General features: G+C 41.4%; 1 long non-coding RNA gene and 1 pseudogene across 1 annotated transcript; one reads left to right on the top strand and one right to left on the bottom strand.

Moving 5' to 3' along the window:
• Positions 1-392: 392 nt before the first annotated feature.
• On the top strand, positions 393-13,705 carry LOC143443797 (uncharacterized). Its single transcript, XR_013113088.1, has 4 exons — positions 393-1,012; positions 1,815-2,022; positions 11,786-11,917; positions 13,324-13,705. It is a non-coding gene; the product is annotated as an uncharacterized LOC143443797 (long non-coding RNA).
• A 2,505-nt stretch (positions 13,706-16,210) lies between these two features.
• On the bottom strand, positions 16,211-16,572 carry LOC117716364 (large ribosomal subunit protein eL36 pseudogene; annotated as a pseudogene).
• Between the last annotated feature and the right edge of the window lie 5,016 nt (positions 16,573-21,588).

Genomic DNA, 21,588 nt, shown 5'->3' with positions numbered 1-21,588 from the left:
CTCCCAATCAGTTGTGTGCAATTCCCCCCTGATTGCACGTAACTTCAGGAAGGGAGGAGCTACGTATTAAAGGTGGAAAGTGGAGGGGGTCCCACCTGAATAGCAGAGAAGAAATCATTATTCATTATTCGTGCTGGGCACAGACCTTCCAGTGTGGCTGCTTTATGGTGTGCCATGCTCCTGCCCACAATTCCTCACCCACGCTCTGTAAGTAACCCCCGTAAACTCATTGGTTCCCCAGGGTGAACTTTGATGGTCTCAAACTGTGGTTTGTTATTGGGACCTTATGAGGAGGAGGGTAAACATTACCTAGTTTCCCCTGGGGTAAACATTTTCAACAGGAGGTCATGGGACAACTTGTGGGTGTTGGTTCTTTCCTTCCACCAGATGGGTTCCAGGGATCTCAGGTCACAGGCTTAGTGGCAAGTGTCTTTACCCACTGAGCCACCTTGACAGCTTTGGTAGCCATTGTTGTAAGTGCTTATTACTTACAGATTCACTCAGTCCTTGCAATAATTTCATATAGTATTGATCACTATTGTCTCACTTTGCAGTGGGTAAACTGAGGCACAGAGTGGCATGCATAGAAATAGTGTGCTCCAATAAAGTACCAGTAAATATCGACTATTAGTGCCAATGATTATTATTCTTTGGTGGAACTGTTGCCAAGCATTTGAAGTTCAACATGTCCCCGTCCCTCTTTCTTGAAGTGAATTTCTTTGTCATCAGCGTTTTGGTTAGAAATAACCTCTTCCTTCTGCCAGACTTTTCTAGAAACAAATCCTGATATGAGGGAAGAGAATGAGGACAACAAAGGAGCCCCTGAAACCAAGGACACTGTCCCTGAGATACCAATTAAAGTTAGACAGTACTTGACTCTGGTCCTGCTTCAGGCACTGTTATCTGTGTGTCCTTAGGCTAGCCTTGGAAACCCTCTGAACAGGCCTTGTAACTGTTGTGGTGACAAGATGGCAGAAGGCATAGGAGACCTTAGCACGGTGCCTGGCACACTGTAAGTATATGGCAAATGTATCTGCTGTGACATTAAAGACCATGATGCTGATGGAGGTTACGGTGGTAATAAAGATGCTTTGGCCTATTCCTGAAGGCGTTTCCTCTTATGTCCTATAGAAGAGAGAGAAGTAGTGGGCTTCAGTCAGGGTCTCAGAAGTCCTAGAGGAAAAAGTAGTGTGTGTGTGTGTGTGTGTGTGTGTGTGTGTGTGTGTGTGTGTGTATGTGTGTGTGTGAGAGAGAGAGAGAGAGAGAGAGAGAGAGAGAGAGAGAGAGAGAGAGACAGAGACAGAGAGACACAGAGACAAAGACAGGAAGAGGGAGGGAGGAGAGGAAAGAGGAGAGGGAGAGAGGATGATGGAGAGAGAGAGAGAGAGAGAGAGAGAGAGAGAGAGAGAGAGAGAGAGAGAGGCAGTGACAGAGAGACACAGAGACAGAGACAGGAAGAGGGAGGGAGGAGAGGAAAGAGGAGAGGGAGAGAGGAAGATGGTGAGAGAGAGAGAGAGAGAGAGAGAGAGAGAGAGAGAGAGAGAGAGAGAGAGAGAAAGGGAAAAAGGGAGAGGGAGAGAGATCTCAAGTGTCATTCTTCAGGAACTGTCTACCATTATTTTTTGAGACATAGTCCATTATTGTTCTGGAGCTCACTCAAGTAGACTAGACCAACTGGCCAATGAGCTCCAGGGACTCACCTGCCTCTGCTTCCCCAGTGCTGAGATTATAGGTTAACACTATCACATGCAGCATGTTTAGTGATGGGTGATGGGATTCAATTGCTTACTTTACTGACTGAGCAATCTCCCCAGTTCCTGAACACAGCTTATAGAGCCCTAAGTGGGGAGCCAGAGAAGACAACACTATTTTAGCCTCTGCTGGAGATATCTGCCCTCCTCTGGAGAGTGGGCAGGGGGACTGTGCCAGCTGGAGATATGATCGCAAGAATAACTAATTCTTCCTGGTACCCAAGACTTTCCAGGAATTAATTAACTCTTAATCTTGGACAAACTGACATGGGTAAGTGCCTTTCTCTCCTCTTAGATAACTTCAATGAGAATAAAGTATTTTGTTTCACAGGCAGTGGGAACGTAATAAGTAGGAATATTAATCTGAATATAAATATTTTAGAACATGATATTAATGTTGGTTGGGTCCAGGTAAAAATCAGATGCAAGCCCCTTAATCAAGAACCAGCACCTATAATCCCCAAGATTATTTATTCTCCAAAAATCTTTTTTTTAAAAACCTTATCCTTCATTTACCTCTTAACAATTAAGCCTTTGGTCCCTTTCTTAGTGTAAGGGCAATGTCAGCATAGTATGCAGAACTCTGTAGGGGAGGGAAGGAGGGGTCTTGGTGCCTATGCTAATCTGGGAAGGCAATGGTCAGCTAAGAGCAGGTTGGAGGGCACAAGACGCTGGCCCTGGTCACATGGTACCAATGGAGATGCTGTTTGCCAAGTCACCGAGGCAGAAATGAAGGACCTTCAATGTCCATCCCATTTCCTCCCCAAGCATTAGTTTTATCCTTTGTGTAGGTGTCAGGAGAACATCTCTGTAATGTTAGGAAGAGCAGATGCATGGATTGCAGCTTACACGCATATCCGTGGAGCTGTATGCTCTACTCAGGTCCCTTCATACCTCCCTTCATTCAGTGTGCTTTGTTAAAATTGTGTTTGAGTGTCAGTGTATCTTCTCAACCTCTGTTGGACTGTGTTATGGTTATTGACATCTGTGTAATATTACTCATCAAGCCATCAAGCTTCTTTCTTTCTGGGTTGTGATACCTGCTGGAGTTCGGGCTGAACTAATGTTTCCTGCACTGTCATTAAGAAACATTTTCTAAACCATGTGTGATGGTACACACCAGTAACTCCAGCACTTGGGAAATTGAGGCAGGAGAATTGTCATGAGCTTAGGGCCAGCTTTGGATATACTAGATCAGCCAGAATGTTATAGCAAGATTCTGTCTGAAAGGAACTAAAAAAATAGTTGCAGGGGTGGGAGAGAATAGCTCACTTGGTACAGTGTTTGTTTTAGGGTTTTATTGCTATGAAGAGACACCATGGCCAACACAACCCTTATAAAGGAAAACGTTTAATCGAGGCTGGCTTACAGTTTCAGAGGTCTAGTCTGTTACCATCATGGTGGGAAGAATGACAGCATACAGGCAGACATGGTGCAGAAGGATCCAAGAGTTTTAGTCTTGTTCTAGAGGTAGCAGCAAGAGACTGTCTTCTGCAGGCAGTCAGGGGGAGGAACCACACGGGGTGGTGCCTGAGCCTACGAGACATCAAAGCCCCTCTACACAGTGATGAACTTCCTCCAACAAGTCTACACTTCTTCTAATAAGGCCATACCTCCTAATAGTGCCACTTCCTATGACCAAGCATTCAAACCCATGAGTCAGTCTATGGGGACCAAACCTATTCAAACCACCACAGGACATGATCTCTGGAGTGCAAGTGAAAAGAAAAAGCTGGGTATGATGGCTGTGTTGAGGAGACAGGGGGATGGATGTAAGCTGCTCACTGCCCAGCTATGATGAGTTTTCCCAGGCCAGGGAGAGACCTTATCTCTAGTAAAGAAAGTGAATGGCGCCCAAGAGACAACACCCACAGTTGTCCTCCCAGCTATATATACGTGTGAACCCCACATACATGCATATAAAACTCTTCCCCGAACAAACCCAAAATTAGTTTTTATCTTGCTCTGTCTCCATCCCCACATCTCACCTGTCTCCTATCCTCCTCCCTGTGTCTTTATACTTCAGAGTGAAGCTTTCCAGGAAAACAAGCCCCGAGCCTGCTATTCAACTAATATTTTCAATAATTGTAGCATAGTTTTCAGAGCTTGACTTGAGTATTTGCTCCAGACCAATTAAATCTGGGTCTCTGGAGGTAGAGTCCAAGCACAGAAAAATTTGAAAAGCACCTCAGGCAATTCTAACGTGCAGTCCGGTTGAAAGACCATTATTTCAGAGAATGGCTGTTTATTCTTGGGAGGCTGTGCAGTTTCTTGCCAGAAAATTTGGAGAACAAAGAGTCGTATTTGGTGGCCCTCACTAGACAGGAAATTGCGACGGCAAGAGATCTGCTCTGGATATCTTAAATTGCCAACCTCCTTTCTCTGTTCCCTCTCGATTGCATTGCTCAGGCTGTTCCTGGCCATTTTGCCAAAGTGTCCCCTCCTGCCCCTTACTCCTCTTAAACTCAGTCCAGGATATTACCAAAAGAACAAGGTGTGGTGGTTTGAATATGTTTGGCTCAGGGAGTGGCACTATTTGGAGGTGTGGTGTTGTTGGAGTAGACACCTACTCCAACAGTGTGACCTTGTTGGAGGAAGTGTGTCACTGAGGGTGTGGGCTTTAGAAACCTCATCCTAGCTGCCTGGAAGCCAGAGTATTCACTTAGTGGCCTTCAGATGAAGATGTAGAACTCTCAGTTCCTCCTTTACCATGCCGTATAAGAGTTGTCTTGGTCATGGAGTCTGTTCACAGAGGTAAAACCCTAACTAAGACAGAGGGAATTCAAACTAGAGGGGGATGCACTACCAGGTAAAGGGAGGCCAACTCTCATGGGTTGGAAGAAGGTTTTCCAAAAACCTGCTTGGAATTCAGTGGAGGCAGATGTGGGCACAGCAGAGCCGAGGTAGGAAGAGTGTGGAAGAAACTGCCCTCACCTCTGCACATGCCTTGAGTTTTAGGGTATCTGTTCTACAGACTGAAGAAAAGTTGTATAACAGCTCTAGGTTCTTCATGCCTATTTATACTTAAAAATAATTCAAACTTTTAGTTAAGACTACTACCCTCATAGCCTTGTGTCACAATGCACCACAAATAACACCAAAAGATGAGCTGAGGGAAGAGAGTGACCAGCCCCCAAAGTAGTCTCTATGGTGTCTCTGGAGTTGGCTGTTCTGTTTGTAAAATGGAAGATGGAGACCACTTCTGAAAAGAATGGTGGTCTTTAGTGAAGCTAGAAGTGGCCAGATGAGCATATTAGGGGCCAAACACTCCCTTCTACCACATAATGGAAGAATATAACCTTCGATTCACTTGTAATAACACTGTGCCAGTGAATATTATTGCACATATCTCATAGTCTGTATCTTGAATTATTTCACTCGGAAAAACTCTCAGGAGCAGAATTAGAGGGTAATAGATTAGAGAATATAGCTTAGTTTGAGGCTCCTCATAACAATTTCTAATCCTGCCTGGAACATTAACGTCAGTGTGTGTTCCCATTATCAGCATGTAAGAACGCTCATCTCCCACATGTCCAGCAACTCCAGGCATCATTACTGAAAATATGTCTCGGCATTCTTACTTTTTTTTTTTTTTTTTGGATTGTTCTTTTTCTGTCCTATTCTTAGAAATTTCTAATTGGGTGAATTAAGTCATGTGTATTGTCTCACGTCTATTTTTTCTTCAGGAGGTGAAACATCCCTTTGCTTTAGAAACATGACAATCATCCTTTTTTTTTCTTTTATCCTTCTTCCTAGTCAGAAGTAAGTTAGCTTTCAGGTTTGCAATAAGGGATGAGAGACCCCTTTCCTCGAGCAGATTTTGCAAAGAGCAACTGCTTGTGTGAGATTGTTTTCTTATATTTCAGTGCATAGTGGCCTCAGGTTTACTTCCAGAGAGCTTGTGTTTCATCTTGAACATGGCCTGATTTCCTAACCAAGGGTCTTGATGGAGACTGAAGTGGAGCCATGAGTTAATTCCTTCTATTATCAGGAGAAATGTTTACTAAACACTACTGAGTGTCTCGTGCTGCCTTAGATGTTCTCTTAGATGCACTGCCTTAGATGTAACAAGCAATCCTTATCATTCACAGGTTCGGTCTTCAGTTCTCCTAGTTGCTGACATTTATTTATATTCTCCAAATTAACACTCAGGGAGTGTTTGTATTTGTGGACATTCAGAGAACAGCAGTTGAGCTTCCAGAATCTCTATCCTTTCCAGGTCATTTTTATGGCATAGTTAATGTTGTTTTTGTAAAGTTACCTTTTGTGTAGTTTTCTGCTATTATTATGTCTGCTAAGTCACAGTGCTGAAGTACTTACTGCCTAGGGTTTCTAAGCATAAGAAAACGGTGGTGTGCTTGTAGAGAAAACACATGTTTAGTTCAACAGGTTTCAGGCATGAACAACAGAGCTGCTGGCTCTCGGATCTACGAGTCAACAACACACATGAAATAATATGAGAATTTAAAGAGAAGACGACAGGAGTAAAGCTGCATGTTGATTGGCTGATGAAAACTGTTGGCGTTAGAGACCCACAGGAATTCAACTCTCTTTTTTCCCTTGAATCAGTCATTCAGAATTTGCTAATTCAGAGTTCATAGTTTATAGAACATGGCTACTGGGAATGCCAGGTGTTGACCATGTATAAAGAACAGCAGCCTATCTGAGGCGATGGGAGGAACAGAGTTGAGATGAAAAACACAGAAAGAAGGAAAAACATTAAGTACTGAAGAATAGGAGTGGCTGGGTGAGCCAGAGGAAGGCTTTGTAGAAGCCACAGCCTGGAGTCTGTAGTAGAAAGAGGCTTTATGTCAGCCCAGGAATCGAAGAGCAGGAGTGGGTGAGCTGTCTGATTTGGGGAGGCCAGGCTGTTGAATTAATTGGTTTGCAGCTAAAGGTAATTGTGAATCTGGAGCAGATGAGAAATAAGGACAGGAAAATGTGGGATTAAGTAATGGAGGGAATCTTAAAGGAACTCTTTATTCTTTAAACCAGTGGTACGCTTTCAAAAGAAAGTTGTTTTGTTATAAAAACACAGCATATTTAGCATAGAGTTTGATTAACTTTGACAAATGGATACAGCCAAGCAAATACCTTAAAAATCAAGACAAAACATTTCTTTGATTCCTCAAATATTCTATCTTTTCGTTGGCATTCCATATCCCTATGACTTGTGGTCTCAGACCAAAACCAAAAGCAGTTGGTGACTCAAGCATGAAGACTTAAGTTTGGATGTCCAGCACTCATGAAAAAGTCAGGCAACCCAGCACTGGCCTTAGAGATGTTTGGTTTTTACCTGACCATAGGGCATCTAAACTCAGGGCCTCGTGCTTTTAATTTGCCAACTGAGCCACCTCTCCAGCCCTGAAATATTGAGTATGATCCCAGCCATGTGTGAAAATTCTAGTTGCTCCATATTCATATAGCTGATATGATTAATTAAAAGTTAGCTGTTCTAGTGAATATGTCCTAGTTTTTCATTGTGGCATAAATCTACATACAAAATTTATTAGTTCTTTGAGACACCATTACGAAGACAGATGTAGTGGTTCATGCCTATATCCCCAGCTGTTAAGGAAGCTGAGGCAGAGGCAGGAGGACACACACACACACACACACACACACACACGAATGAAGGACAAGACACAGAGAAATCATAGTACAGATGCATGACAAGAGACTAATGTCTAGAATGTGAAGGAATATTCATGTCCCAGTGAGACAGCAAGACAAGTAACCTGAAGAAACACTTGCAGACATTTGACCAGTTACTTCACAAAATAAGAGTTCCAAGTCTCACATGTCTCAACTAAAAGATATTCAGTGTCTAGGATGGTTAACCTTTTCAACTGGATGGATTGAAAGACACCTATGTGAATAAGAACACATCCCCACCTGCATCCATCCATGCAGGCACCTCCACAGATGACTGGCTCAATCCATTGATGGGTTTAAATTTTGAATAGACTGGGAGGTGAGGCCAGGTTGGGGCAAGTGAGGTTCTGAAGGCCTGTAAAGGGTATGTCTTGCCATTGGTTCCTGTCTGTTACTTCTTTCTGCTTCTTGGCTACCATGAGGTAGGCTTTGTACCACAGCCTTCTGTTATGATGTACTGGTTCACCACAGTCCACAAACAGAAAAAAAAGTTAATGTGCGTTGGAACCTCTGAGACCATGAGCCAAAATAAATACTTCCTCCTTTAAGTTTTTTCACTCAGCCATTTGTTGAAGCAGCAATGTTACATAGCACCACAAATCATTGAACAGATGGGACCTGATCAAATTTACCACGCCTGGCTTTGCAATGGTATCTTTTGAAGAACAGAGGTTTTTATTTTTGATGAGAGCTGATTTGAAATGTTTTTATTTTATGGTTTTCAATTTTTGTATCATATGAAATAAAATATGCTGGATAGCTTTATGGCAACTTAATACAAGTTAAAGTCATCTGAGGTGGGAACCTCAATTTAAAAAATGCCCACATATAAGATCTCATCGTAGCCAAGCTGTAAGGCATTTTCTTAATTTGCGATTGATGTGGGAGGACCCAGCCCATCGTGGATGGGGGCTATCCCTTGGCTGGTGGTCCTGGGTTCTGTATGAAAGCCAGGAGGGGCAAGCTAGGAAGCAGCACCCTGCGTCAGCTTTTGCCTCTAGGTTTCTGCTCTACTTGGGTTCCTGTCCTGACTTCCTTTAAATGGTTACCTTCCCAACTTGTTTTTTTTTTTTTTTTTTTAATCATGGTGGTTCATTACAGCAATAGAAACCCTAATGAAAACATTCTCTCTCTCTCTCTCTCACACACACACACCACACACACACACACACACACACACACACACACACACACACACACACACACACACACTGGGAGTTTGATGAGAGCAATAGTTGAGACTGATTTTCTTGCATACAGCTCTGAGCAGTGTCTGATAAAATGCTGACTCCCCCGTTAGCTTTTCTTGGCTTGGCTATATGCATGCGGGTCTATTTCTGAACACCCAGTTCAGTCCTATTAGTCTGCTATCTGTCCTCACACCCATAAAGCACTGTCTTGATTACCGTAGCTTCATAGAAAGTATTGAAAGCAGGAAGCACATTTTCTCTAGTTTCAGTCTTTTTTTTTTTTTTTTTCAAAATTGTTCTACTAAGTTCCCTGAAAATCCACACAAAATTAAAAACTAACCCGCCAATTTTATAAGAAAACCCACTGACATTTTCATGGAGTTGAGTTGAATCAGCAGCTATTTCTGGGGAGAAGAGATAACCATATTGTATCTTCAAACCAATGAACATAGTATATCTCCTCAGACTCGCAGGGACATTTTAATTTATCCAGCAGTGTTTTACCATTGGGAGAGAAGAGGTTTTATCATGAGTTTGATGCTATTGTTATTGATCTTTACAAATGATCATTTTTTTTTGACATTGTTTTCCTTTTCTTTCTACCAATTTTCAGTGTCAGTGATTTTTGCATTTTGGTCTTCACTATTTAATTTTTGTATATAATTTGGGTTTAACATTTTTTAAGGTAGAAGATTAGCTGCATTATTTTGGAACTTCCTTCTCTGAATTTTCAAAGCTATAAATTTCTCAGCTAGTGCTTCAGATGAACATTGCATATCTTACTATATATGATCTCCTAATCATTAAATATAAGATATATAACATTTTTGGGTGTGATTTTTATTTGAACCATGGATTTTTGGTCTTGTTTTGGTTTTAGCACATATTTGTTAGATGTTTGTATGCTTCTGATTTCTACCTTTATCCTGTTGTGATCAGAGCACAATGTAAGTTCCTTCACATGCTGAGTGGTGTATATATCTATATACACACACACATATATATATTATATAATGCATGTACATATTTATATATACATGCCATAATTATACTTAAATAATTATACATAATATATATTCTATTTAAATTATATAATACATATTATATAGCATATGCTATATAAAATATAATTGTATAAAATACAATTATATAATCATATCAATTATATAATTATACATAAAATTATATAAGTGCATAGATATATAATTATATATTATATAAATATATATTAGCATATTATATATATTCAAGATAGTGATGTTAGTCTTGTGACTGCTGAATACTTGATCTGTTTGTTCTACCAATTATTAGGAGCCCAGTAGTTTGGACTCACCAGCTTTAATTATGAATTTATCTATTTCTTCTCTCAGTGATATACATTTTTGTTTTTAGTGTGTTAGAAGTCAGTTCTTAGTGAAACACACATTGAAGATGACATCTTTCATCATTATGGAATATGCCTATTTATTCTTGAAAACATTCCTAGTTCTGATAAGCATTCCAGGTGTATTTTGATTTGTTTCAATTTATTTTTAGATCTCTTTAGTTTTGATTGATTTTTGATTTAGTCTGTAGTAGGTAGCAAATACTCTTAGGTTCTGCTTGTTTGATGTGTCTGGCCACCTTTGCCTTTTAATTAGTTCACTTTAGACGATCTGAACTTAATGTGATTCTTGATAGTTGGCTTTAAATCTACCATCTTCCTGTTTTTTTTTCTATTCAGAATTGTTTCCTTCTGTTCTCTGTTCACATTTTCTACCCTTTTTAGATTGCATATTTTGGAAAACAGTTTGACTCCTCCTAACTGAAATTCTGATTTGAAAAAAAAATCTGATGGGGGCTGAGAGCTTCGCTAATCTGCAGGTATAGCAATACGTATTCAGAGGCAGTTAGGAATTATGCTGCTTTAGGAAAGTGGCACTAGTAGGCTCTTCTCTTAAGATTTATGACCTCACTAGCCAAGGGCAGTTGGGTAGGTTTCTAGTACCAGGCATGCTTTCCTCCTGTTGACTGGACCTTCAGTAGGTAGCCTCTGGAACTGCCAGGATGTGAGTGCCGCCATTGCACCTGCAGGGAAATCTTGCTGTGCTGGTCATCGTTGTGGTTCAGAGATGTCACAGTAGGACTATTGATTGCTTTCCTCCCTTGGTAGTTACATAGCACCTACTTTTTGTGATTTTGATTTTTTATCATGGTCTAAAATATTGCATGGAATTTTTGATGAATAATTCATAACATCTCAATAACTTTCATTAGATTACTACAATTGTTCTATTAAAAATTAAACCATTTCATGGCATATGTGTATAGAAAAGACACAGACCAACCATATAGGGCTCAATATTCTCCATGGTTTTCAGACATCTTTGGGGGCAGATCATGGATTAAATCCTTCACAGGTAAGGCAGAATTACTTAGTTTGTAACATTTGTAATTTATCATTTTGCAGTGTGTATATTCCACATTAATTCTGTCATCTCTAGGCTTGTGCCCATTAACTGATTTTCTCTGTAGTCTTGGATCATGCCTTTCCAACTTCTTTGCATACTTAATAGTTATTTTTCATTGAAAGCTAAATTTTTATTTAAATTTGCTTCTCTGAATGCTTAATTTTGTTCTCTCCCTTTGAAGACTGTGAGCATTTTTGACGAGCAGTTTTACTCATTACTTGGAGTTCAGATTGGCTTTGAGAGTCATCTTGCAGACTATCTCAGGGTAAGCCTGGAGTATGCGTTATTCTAGGGCTTTGCCATAGTGCTAAGCTATGACACTTCTGACCTCTAAGGATGTTTTGTGAACTTCAAGGGATGATCTATTTGTTTGATGAAAATTCAAGCAATTTCCAGATCTGTTGGCGCCAAGAATTTCTTGGCTGACAGAATTCTGCTGATTGTTTTTTTACAAGCATCAGTAGGACTTTACCCTATATAGGTCCACAGTAATCATGACTAGATTTGAGAGGATCCAATGAGTATTTCTGGGAACTTCTATTCACATAATATCCACATTTTTAGCATTTTACCTTCATTGTCTCAGCTGCCATGCTGTTCCCAACCCCATTCTCTGTCTCCTCAACTTCACAAGCTGCTGGGGTTTGTGTGGAAGATGCTTTGTGCTACAATCTGGAGATTGCCTCCAGGCAGAGAGTGAGAGCAAACATGGAATTTATTCTCATCCTCTTTTACCCAGGGGTCACAATCCTGTCCTGTTTGCAGTCCAGTCTCTGAAAATGTCTAATGCGTTTACCTGGATTTTCTTGGTGTGAGGAGTTATAATTCCTGAAGCAGCCACTCGTTCCTCGTTGGAAGGCGCAGCTTGGAGGTGTGTTCACTAGCATGCGAGTTCAAGTTGAAGTGATAGGAGTATGCATGCCGTGCTTTTACACGGTTAATAAGGATTGAACACATTGTCTTGGTCCGTTTGAGATTACATAGCAAACTCCCACAGACTGGGTGCTCAAACAGCAGAGATTTATTTTCTCTCAGTTCTAGAGGCTGGAAGTGTGAGGTTAGGGAAAAAGCGTATCTGGGTTTTGGTGACAGCTTGCTTCCTGAATTGTGGAGGGCCATGTTTTTATTACATGCTCACTGTGGTGGGGGTGGTCTAGAGGAGAAAGCATTCCATCCTATTACCTCTTTGTTTACAGGCATTATTCCCATTATGAGATTCTTACCCTCATGACGTCATTTAACCAGCCCACGACCACTTCAAATATCACCACAAACAGAACTGGGTCTTCAGCACAGACTCTGAGACATATCCCTCAGAAATACTCTTCATCACTCAATGGTGTTTTTAAACTGGTGTGTAGCCATTCCTGTAAGATGTGCTTTAGTACCCAGTGATGAACATTTCACTTTGCCTGTTTTCTCTACTGGATTTGAGAGTTACTACATGCGATAGGAAGCCCTTACAAACAGGCTTCTGAACAGGAGGTGACATGAGGAAGCGTTCATAGAGGTCGGGACTTCCTAAACCTTTTCCACTTGTGACCTCCCTTTTCCTGAGAAACATTTGCACAATCCTAGGTATATGAAATACACACAAATCAAACATTTATTGGTAATAAGTCATAAAACATTTATTTTATGATTGAGGAAATAGTAAAGTGCTTGGTGTCAAAGCATGAGACTCCAAGATTAATTGCCAGAAGCAGAAGGAAAGCCAGGCATGGTGATATGTATTTGTAATCCGGGGGTGGGGGGAGGTGGAGACAGCTGGAACACTGGGCCTCACTGGCTAGACACTTTAATCAGTGAAATCCATGCCAATAAGATACCCTCTCTCAAAGTTAAGGCGGGCAGGGGCTAAAAAGATGGTTTAGCAGTCAAGAGCACTTGTTCTTCCAGAGGACCCAGGTTTGAGTCACAGCACCCATATGATAGCTAACTGCAATCTTAGTTCCAGGGAATCCGATGTCTTCTTCTGACCTATGCTGACACCAGGCATGTACATGGTGCACAGACATACATGCAGGCAAATATACCCAATACACATAAAAAAAAGGTGGACTGTATATATGGCATAGTGCTTGCCTTCACATGTGCCCACATATGCAGGTGCAACACCTCCCCCCCACACATGCACTTACACACACACACACACACACACAGAGAGAGAGACAGAGAGAGAGAGAGAGAGAGAGAGAATTTATTTTGTTTTAAAATAAAGAAGTTGGTATGACTATTTTGCTTACATGTATATTTATGTACTATGCCTGTGTCTAGTGCCTGCAGAAGCTATAGGAGAACATCAGATCCCGTGGAACTGAAGTTACAGATGGTTCGGAGCCACCATGCGAGTGCTGGGGACCAAGGCCAGATCCTCTCGAAGAGCAGCAAGCACTCTTAACTGCTGGGTCATTTCTCTAGCCCTAAGAAATTGATTCTAAGTGAGTCTTTGGGCTGGAGAGTTGTTTGAAGGTATTTACTGCTGGGCCTGAAGTTAACTCCTGAAGCTTGTCCTCTGACCTCCACACATACGCCATGGTATGCTCCTTGAAAAAACGGAAACAGAAACAAAAGAAAACAAAGCAACCAAACCCAACAACATTCAATTCTTCAGTATACTTATAATTGACTGCTCATTAAAGATAAATTTGCATACTAATGATATGGATGTGTTTATATTACATAAAGAATTAAATTGTGGTTGAATATTTGATATTGCAGGACATTGAGCCTCCTTAATATTTTTCAGAGATGATTGATATTTAATTTTATAATCAATACTTACAATGCTGTTTGGCATAAATCTATATGGAAAATGGCAAAAGTATGTTTGGAGCCATTTCAGAAAAAATTGGATGAAATTCTGTCCTAAATTCTAAATCAAAATTCATTTGGCAATTATTTATGGAACTCTAGTCAACAACTCAAACAGAAGCTTTCAAAATCAAACCCTTTATTAACACAATCCAGTTCAAAGATATTTATAGGGTGAGTGATGGTAGGAAAATATTGAAGGTCTCTTTTTTCCTGTAATTAGACAATTATGTCCCTAGAAGAGCAAAAAAGTATGTGTGTACAGTGAAAACATTACAGTTAATAACAGAATCATCTCACCAGGCAGCACTTGGCATTGCATAGCATGAGCGCATGCGCAAGTGTGTGCCACGTGTTTAGAACCCAGGCTGCAGGGAAGTGGCATGAAACAAAACAGCTGACCGCTGCCAGAAGCACTTTGCTTTCTCTATGTCCTTGGTGTTGAATTTGTGTTTGAATTTGTGTTTGATTATCGTGTGTTCAGAAACCCTTTACCGCTGCCAAGTTTCTTTTGACACGCCCATTCAATTATGTGACCCCATAAGGGGTCATGGCCTATAGTTTATGCAGCTATGATTTAGGTGCTTAATCAAGGGAAGGCTAAGTATGGGTGTGGGTGTTATTTAATGACCATCATGGCAGCCAGTGAGTGAGCTCTCTCAGGGATGGATGGGGGCAGCAGGATTTAGGTTATTTGCTTAGTTGTCTGTGCCAGATTTTAGCATTGTCTTCAGCACGAGAACCTTGGACAGCTTCATCCGTGACGAGCTCTGTGCCAAAATCCTTTATTCGAGCATTTTTTTTCACCCAGTACCTATTATTTCACGGTCACATTTGGCATTTTAAAGAAACAACAAGTAAGCAAAGACTACCTACTGATCTTGTTCTCATGGAGCTTATGACGTCTTGAGGAAAACAAGACAAAGGCAAGTTTAAAAATAAGCATAACAATGCGTTATTTTGGTAATATCTTATAGTGTGAAAGTGGATTTTCATAATTTTTTTTTGGTAGAAAAATAAAAGACGACCAACATACTCCTTTACAGATAGTCCACGTGCTTTAGAGAAAGACAAGTGGTGGGTATGGATTGGTGTTAATGAGAGAAGCCTTTTCCAGTGGGCACTGGTGGAGAATTTTCCAGAAGATATGCAAAGAAGGATGTGCTGAAGAAGAGGAGAAGGTCCTGTGGGCTACATGAACTTCTTGGGCAACTTCACCAGTCTACAGGCTGATCAAATCACGTGGAGCTTGATCCTTAGGATGGTGACTTCGGTAAGAAGGGGACCCGTGATAAGCCTAGGTATAGGTATGTGGACCTAGTTCAACAAATGAGAAGAAGATTGGATTTTTCTGCAGTAAAAGGATGAAGGTTTTTGACCCATGCTTTCTATTTCTTCTCTTCTGCCATGTGAGCTTATTTTAAAATTTACTTTTGACAGTAATAAGATTTAAAAATAAGCTTTATGCTTGCATTTTATTTTTCTAACAAGTTACAAAATTGGTCCTTACCACAAATGCATGCAATCAAATTTTAGGACTATAACCACGGAGTCAATGTGTTAAATTAGAAATAGAACACCCTTTCTCTCCCAGATATGATCCTAGACACTGGGAGGGTTACAAAGCTTTGAGGCTGCCATTCACTAAGTATTTCATGATTAGCAGGGCGTGACCAGAGCCTTCAGTGTTTCACAGACTGTAATGTCTGGCTGAATGTCGGTCTCTTTTCTTTTATTTACCAGAGAAGTTTACCAGCACCTGGGGATTGAATTAGAGACACAAGAAAGATGTAGAATGGAAATCAGGGTTTTTTGTGGGCTGTTGCAGCCTGTGCTTCCAAAGCATGGAACTCCACACTGACATCTTAAACATCTTCCAAGGAGATTTTTTTTTGGGGGGGTGGGGGGGGAAGAGAACAGTGTTTCTTTTTCCAGATTTTTGAAACAGTCATTTAAATCTATAATTGGGGCTCAAGTAGAAAGCAAGGAGAGAACATTGAGAGATGTCACTTTCTTACAGTTTCTGGATAAATCCCAGCGATGTGCGGGAGGCATTACAAAATAAAAATCAATTATCTCTTCTGCAGGTGGGAAGCACTTACAGTAAATTCCTTCAAGTGTATAGTAAGCACATGGAGCGCCATGTGGGTCCCAATGCAGAGCCGAATGCAGCCTTATTAGTAAAAGAGATTCTGGCACGAAGTTTCTATTCTATTTTACACTGACCAGTTGATGTCTAGAGTGTTCAATTTTTAAAGATAAAGCTTTCAGGTAATCTAACAGTTAATCTTCACTGTTAGCTTGACAGGGTTTTATTTATTTATTTTTTTTTTATTTTTTACAGGCACGAGCCTTTATAGGGGGGGGGGGGGAGTCATCAATCCTTCTTGGCCACCGCCTTCCTCATGGCTGCCAGCACGTTGCTCAGCTCCTCTTGCTTTCTCTTGGCGCGGATGTGCGTGCCCACCCTCTTCTTGATGAACTTGAGCGCGCGCTTGTCCTTGGACACTTTGAGCAGCTCCATGGCGCGGTGCTCGCTCGTAGGGCGCGAAGCCGCACACCTCCCGGATCATGTCCCGCACGAACTTGGTATGCTTGGTGAGGCGCCCGCGGCGCCGGCTGTGCCACAGCTTGCTGACGTTCTTCGTCACTTTGTGGCCCACGGCCATAGGGTAACGCAGGGCCATAGCTGCTGCTCTCCGATGGCGGCCTGAACAGTCTTGACAGGGTTTTAAATCACCTAGAAGACACACTTCTGTGAGTACATCTCCAGAGAGCTTTCACAGAACAGGGAAGACCAGTCCTGAAGGCGGGCAGTGCCATCTCATGGATCGGAACAACGGAATAAGAAGGATGGGAAGAAGGAACCTGCTAATCAGGAAACTGCTGTTTCCTGACAGTGGTTGCAATATGACCAGCTCCTTCATTCCCTTACAACTGTGCCTTCCCTGTCAAGATGAACTGTACCAGCAAATACGATGCCAAAAAAACCCCCTTCTTCCTTAGGTTGGTTTGTTTTGGTCATGTATTTGGTAATAGCAATGAGAAAAAGTAGCTAGAACATGGAGATGCAAACAAAGTGACATCTTAAAATACTTACAGAGTAAATGGTAAAACGGACAATTTGAAAACGTGTGACACACGGAATGGCCGATACATGCTGCCCTTGCAGTAGAGACTCAGGGCTAAACACTATGTAAGTACCAGGCTAGATCTAGATGGACTCAATTAATTCTCTGAGCTCTGAGGGGAGGGGTTTGATGGAGACATCTCATTTAGGGCTGTGTGTTCCCAAGGTCTCTCACTCTCTATATGTCTGGCTGTGGGTCTCCGTATTTTTTCCCATCTGTTGTAGGAGGAAGCTTCTCCGATGATGGTTGAGCAAGACACTGATCTATGAGTGTGGCAGAATATCATTAGGAATCATTTTATTGCTATATACCTTTAGTGGACCAGTAGTATTTGGTTTTACCCTAGTTCCATGGGCTATCTAGTCTCTGGTTCTCTGGACACTCAAGCAGTGTCTGGGTATGGGTTTCATTTTAAGGAGTAGGCCTTAAGTCAAATCATATATTGGTTGGTTGGTCCCACAGGCAGGCAGCAACTCAACGTCTCTGTGTTCAATGAGTTGTGCAGCTACTGTCTTTAGCAATAGGGCCTTACTGTCAATTTGTGGAGAGCAGCCAATAGCCTTAGCAATAGTGTGGGTTGTTTGGGCGTCATTGGATGCCTTTGGCCAACAATTTGATTAGGTGTGACTTAGTCCTGGTATTGGATGATTCATTTGGTGACGAGAGATGTCTATTTGGGGGCTTCCCTCCCGTTATTTGGTGACTTTACTTAGATCAACTCCATATACACATACATCTTAGGAGGTCTCTACTATATTAGATTTCTACTCCACCCCCCAAATCACAGTTTTAGCGGATCTTTCTTCATATTCCCTCCCTCACCACCCCTTTCTTCTCTCTCCTCATTTGATTCTCATACTTTAGTGGGTACCTGAAGAGGAGGCAGAAAGAATGTAAGAGCCAGAGAGGATGGAAGACACCAAGGAAACAAGACTTTCTAAACATGACACAACTGGACAAGACCCTCACAGGTTCCAGAACTGAGAGAATCTGTGGACACATTCCCCACCCCTAACCCAGAAGCTAGCTCCATTTGTTAACCTCTTGCAAATGAAAACTTAGTCTTCTCCAAGGGAGTCTCACTGGGAAGGCTCCGGGCCTAGCAGATGACCAACAGAAAACTCAATAGCATTTTCGGAGGTTCTCTGTTTCATAATGTTGTGTCAGGCTTCCCCCCACCTGACAGGCCTTTTGCATATATATTATGGCTTCTGGTTTTGTGTTTTTATGGGATTCTTAAGCATGTATCTTATTTTATTATTCCTTAGAAGCCTGTTTTCTAAGGAAAGACGGAAGGAGTGTGGATCTGGATGGGAAAGTAGGGGAAGAACTGGGAGATACTAGAAGAGGAAAAACCTAATCAGAATATATTATATGAAAAAAATATTATTATAAATATATTATAAAAATATATTATATGAAAAAAATATATTATATGAAAAAAATTCTTTTCAATAAAAGAAAAAAAGTAAATAAATGAAATAAAAAAGAAAATAAAACCACATTCTAGCCAAAGGTACTATGTTTAAATAACAGGGCCACAATTTAGTTTCCACTTGTAATCCATCATGTTTCTCTTGCTTTACCAATGTGTGGTCTTCTCTGAAATCCACTGCTTTTTAATAAAATTGTATTCCCCAAGAGGAAAACATTGAAATTGGGAGCAACGGAAATCCAAGTAGAGGAGAGCTTCTCAGTGATTGGTATTGGTCCACAGTGGGATAGCTTGTTGCTGAGGCAGTGAGTTACCTAGCAATCATAGCATGGATGTGATGATCAACTGGGCAATGCTATAGGAGGGTCTAGCACCTGAAAGACACTGGGGTTGTTTGAGTCCAGATTTCTGCACTTCACCACCAATTATACTCCACTTCAATGGCCTCTGAGGTTTGTAGGATCCTAGGAGACATGGGTAAAGGGGCTCAAAGGGTGACAGCCAGAGCCCCATCTCAATTCTGCATCATGTGAGCCACTTGTAGAGGCAGGACAGAGAGGGTAAGAAAAGCTGTAAATGTTTGTTGTTCTTTGTAAACATTTATAACAAACCACTACCAGCTGAATGAGGCCTACAAGGGTTCCTTTTTAATTGACCTATTCTGTCCAAAGCAGGAGGCTTAGCTTCTTAGGTAACTCTGCTCCGCCCCTTGGGGGGCATTTTGATCCTTGGGTGTTGATGAAGTAAGTGGATGTCTGCTTTCTGTAACAGGGACAGAGTTTCTGTCAACTGGCTGCATTGGACTTTCCCGACAGTCAGATAATGGTCTCCCTTTCTCTCAAGCCCTTTGGGCTTATGGCTATATTCTTTGTTACTAGAATAAATGAGCCTTGTCTCCATGATGCACACGTATTTTAGAGTTTGCTGCCGAGGCCTCCTTGTTCGTTGCTTCTGGCATTTCCTTTCATGTGTAATTGTCTTGTAGTTCCAATAAATTGTACAACACCCAAGGTAACGATTGGTTTAAACTATTGTGTGCCCCTCAGAGCACAAATCCCAGTGATTTTGTGTAACGGAGGTACTTATTCAAGTATTCATGATAGATGTCAACTTGTCAAAGTAGATCATTTTGCTTAAAGGGATGTTGGTTGGGTTTTAGCTAGGATAGTTGTGGTCCCTCCTCTGAATGTCAGTCATCGAGCACCAGGCCTTTCTTTAAAAAAAAAAAAAAAGAAAAGAAAAGAAAAGAAAAGAAATCTTTTAGAGGGGCTAGAGAGATGCTCAGTGGGTAAGAGCACTTTTTGTACATGCATGAGGATGTGAGTTTGAATTCTCAGAATTCACAAAAGGTTGGGCATGCCTGTATGTGCCTGTAATCCTAGCACTCAAGGATGGAGGACAGGGTGTGCTGGGAGATCTCTGGTCAGCTTGCCAAGCTGAGATGGTGAGTTGGGTCCATGAGATACCCTGTCTCAAGAGAGTAAGGTGGAAATCAACAGAAGAATGTGCATGATCTCTTTGGTTTCTGTGTGTGTGTGTGTGTGTGTGTGTGTGTGTGTGTATAGGAGTGCAGACTTGCACACACTTGGGCAGACAACACACACACACACACACACACACACACACACACACACACACACACAATTTAGATATTACTTGACCATCCTTAAAGCTAGAGTGGGTGTTGGATACTTTGAGGTCTCCTGTGGCCTGACATTTGTTGTTCACCAAGGTTTGTTTGTCTGACTTGTTATAGCAGGTTTGGGGTATTCTGCTGGTGGTGGTAAAACAAGTTTGTCCAAAATCAATAGCACATTCCTCTCACTCTGCAGTTTGAGTTGATATGTCTCAAATAAATAAATAGAATATTTTCCAAGAAGCCACACATTCCTATTAGGCTCCTCAACGTCCAAAAGGAAAGGTTGCCTAGCGGGGCGTGTGTGTTTTGCAATGTGATAGCGACTTTGCACACACATCTTCTACACCCCTTTCTTGCTTTTCTGGGAAGGCCTCAGGTAAAAGGCAGATATGCTCTTAGTCCTTAAGAAGAGATGTAGCAAGAAAGAAAAAAAAATCAAAGCTCCAAATATCAATAAAAATTCATGTCAAAGCAGCTTCACCCACAGCCTGGTTGCAAATTTGTATGTTGGGAGAGCAAATAGATTGTTTTTCAGAGGCTGCATATGAACACAATAATACAATCTGAAGCCCTGTTCTTATATTATAAATAACTAGACTTGGCAGGTGAATGGGAGCACACCACGACTTAATTGCCTTTGGTATTAATTAAAAGGGATAAAGCAGGCTTTCAGAGAGGGATTTTCATGTCTGTGGGAGTGTGTGTATGTGTGTTATTATAAATAATCACAAAAGCTGAAGACGGAGCAAGAGAAACATAACCAACTCATGTGACCATTCCAACCAAAACTATCATCCACACTGAGTGTCCAGCGCTGCCTATGGGAGAGCAGAGAATGTGCTGGGCTCTAACAACGTTCAACCTTCTCTTCCTTCTCTCTTTTCTTGATTTTACTTGTTTGCACCTATTGCCAAGTTGTCCTCCTTTGTGCTGCTCAGATTATTGTCCTTGCTTAGTATGTGACAACTGTCAAACATGAAACCATTGTCCTATATTCCCATCATGCCTGACAGCGCTAAGCAAGCTGGGCTATTTGGCTCTGCCTCTGGTCTACCCTTATGATGTCTAGTGACTGTGGTTCCTCTTCCCTGAGAAACGTGTAGGTCTTGATGGCAAAACTCTAAGAGGGCTTGGAACCAATACATTCTTCTAAGTTCTGTCTCTCAGGGCTGTGTGACAGTGTTGCCTCAGTTTTCTTCTTCTTTCCAAGTGAGAGGAAGCTTAAAAAAGGATTAGTGCACTCGTTACTAGCTATGGCTTTGAGGGAGTCTTTTCTCAGGGTCACAGGTAGTGTGTTTCAAATGAAGGGGAGGATTGAGTTGTCTCTAAGGGTTTCTTTCATTTTTTTAAAAAAATTCTTTTTAAAAAAATTCTTTATTTTATGTATATGAGTACACCATTGCTCTCTTCAGACACGCCAGAAGAGGGCATCAGACACCATTGCACATGGTTGTGAGCCATCATGTGGTTGCTGGGAATTGAACTCAGGACCTCTGGAAGAGCAGTTAGTGCTCTTAACCACT

The sequence above is a fragment of the Arvicanthis niloticus genome, chromosome 10, assembly GCF_011762505.2.
Source record: "Arvicanthis niloticus isolate mArvNil1 chromosome 10, mArvNil1.pat.X, whole genome shotgun sequence".
Lineage (NCBI taxonomy): Eukaryota > Metazoa > Chordata > Mammalia > Rodentia > Muridae > Arvicanthis > Arvicanthis niloticus.
This window is presented reverse-complemented; position numbering and strand designations above follow the sequence as displayed.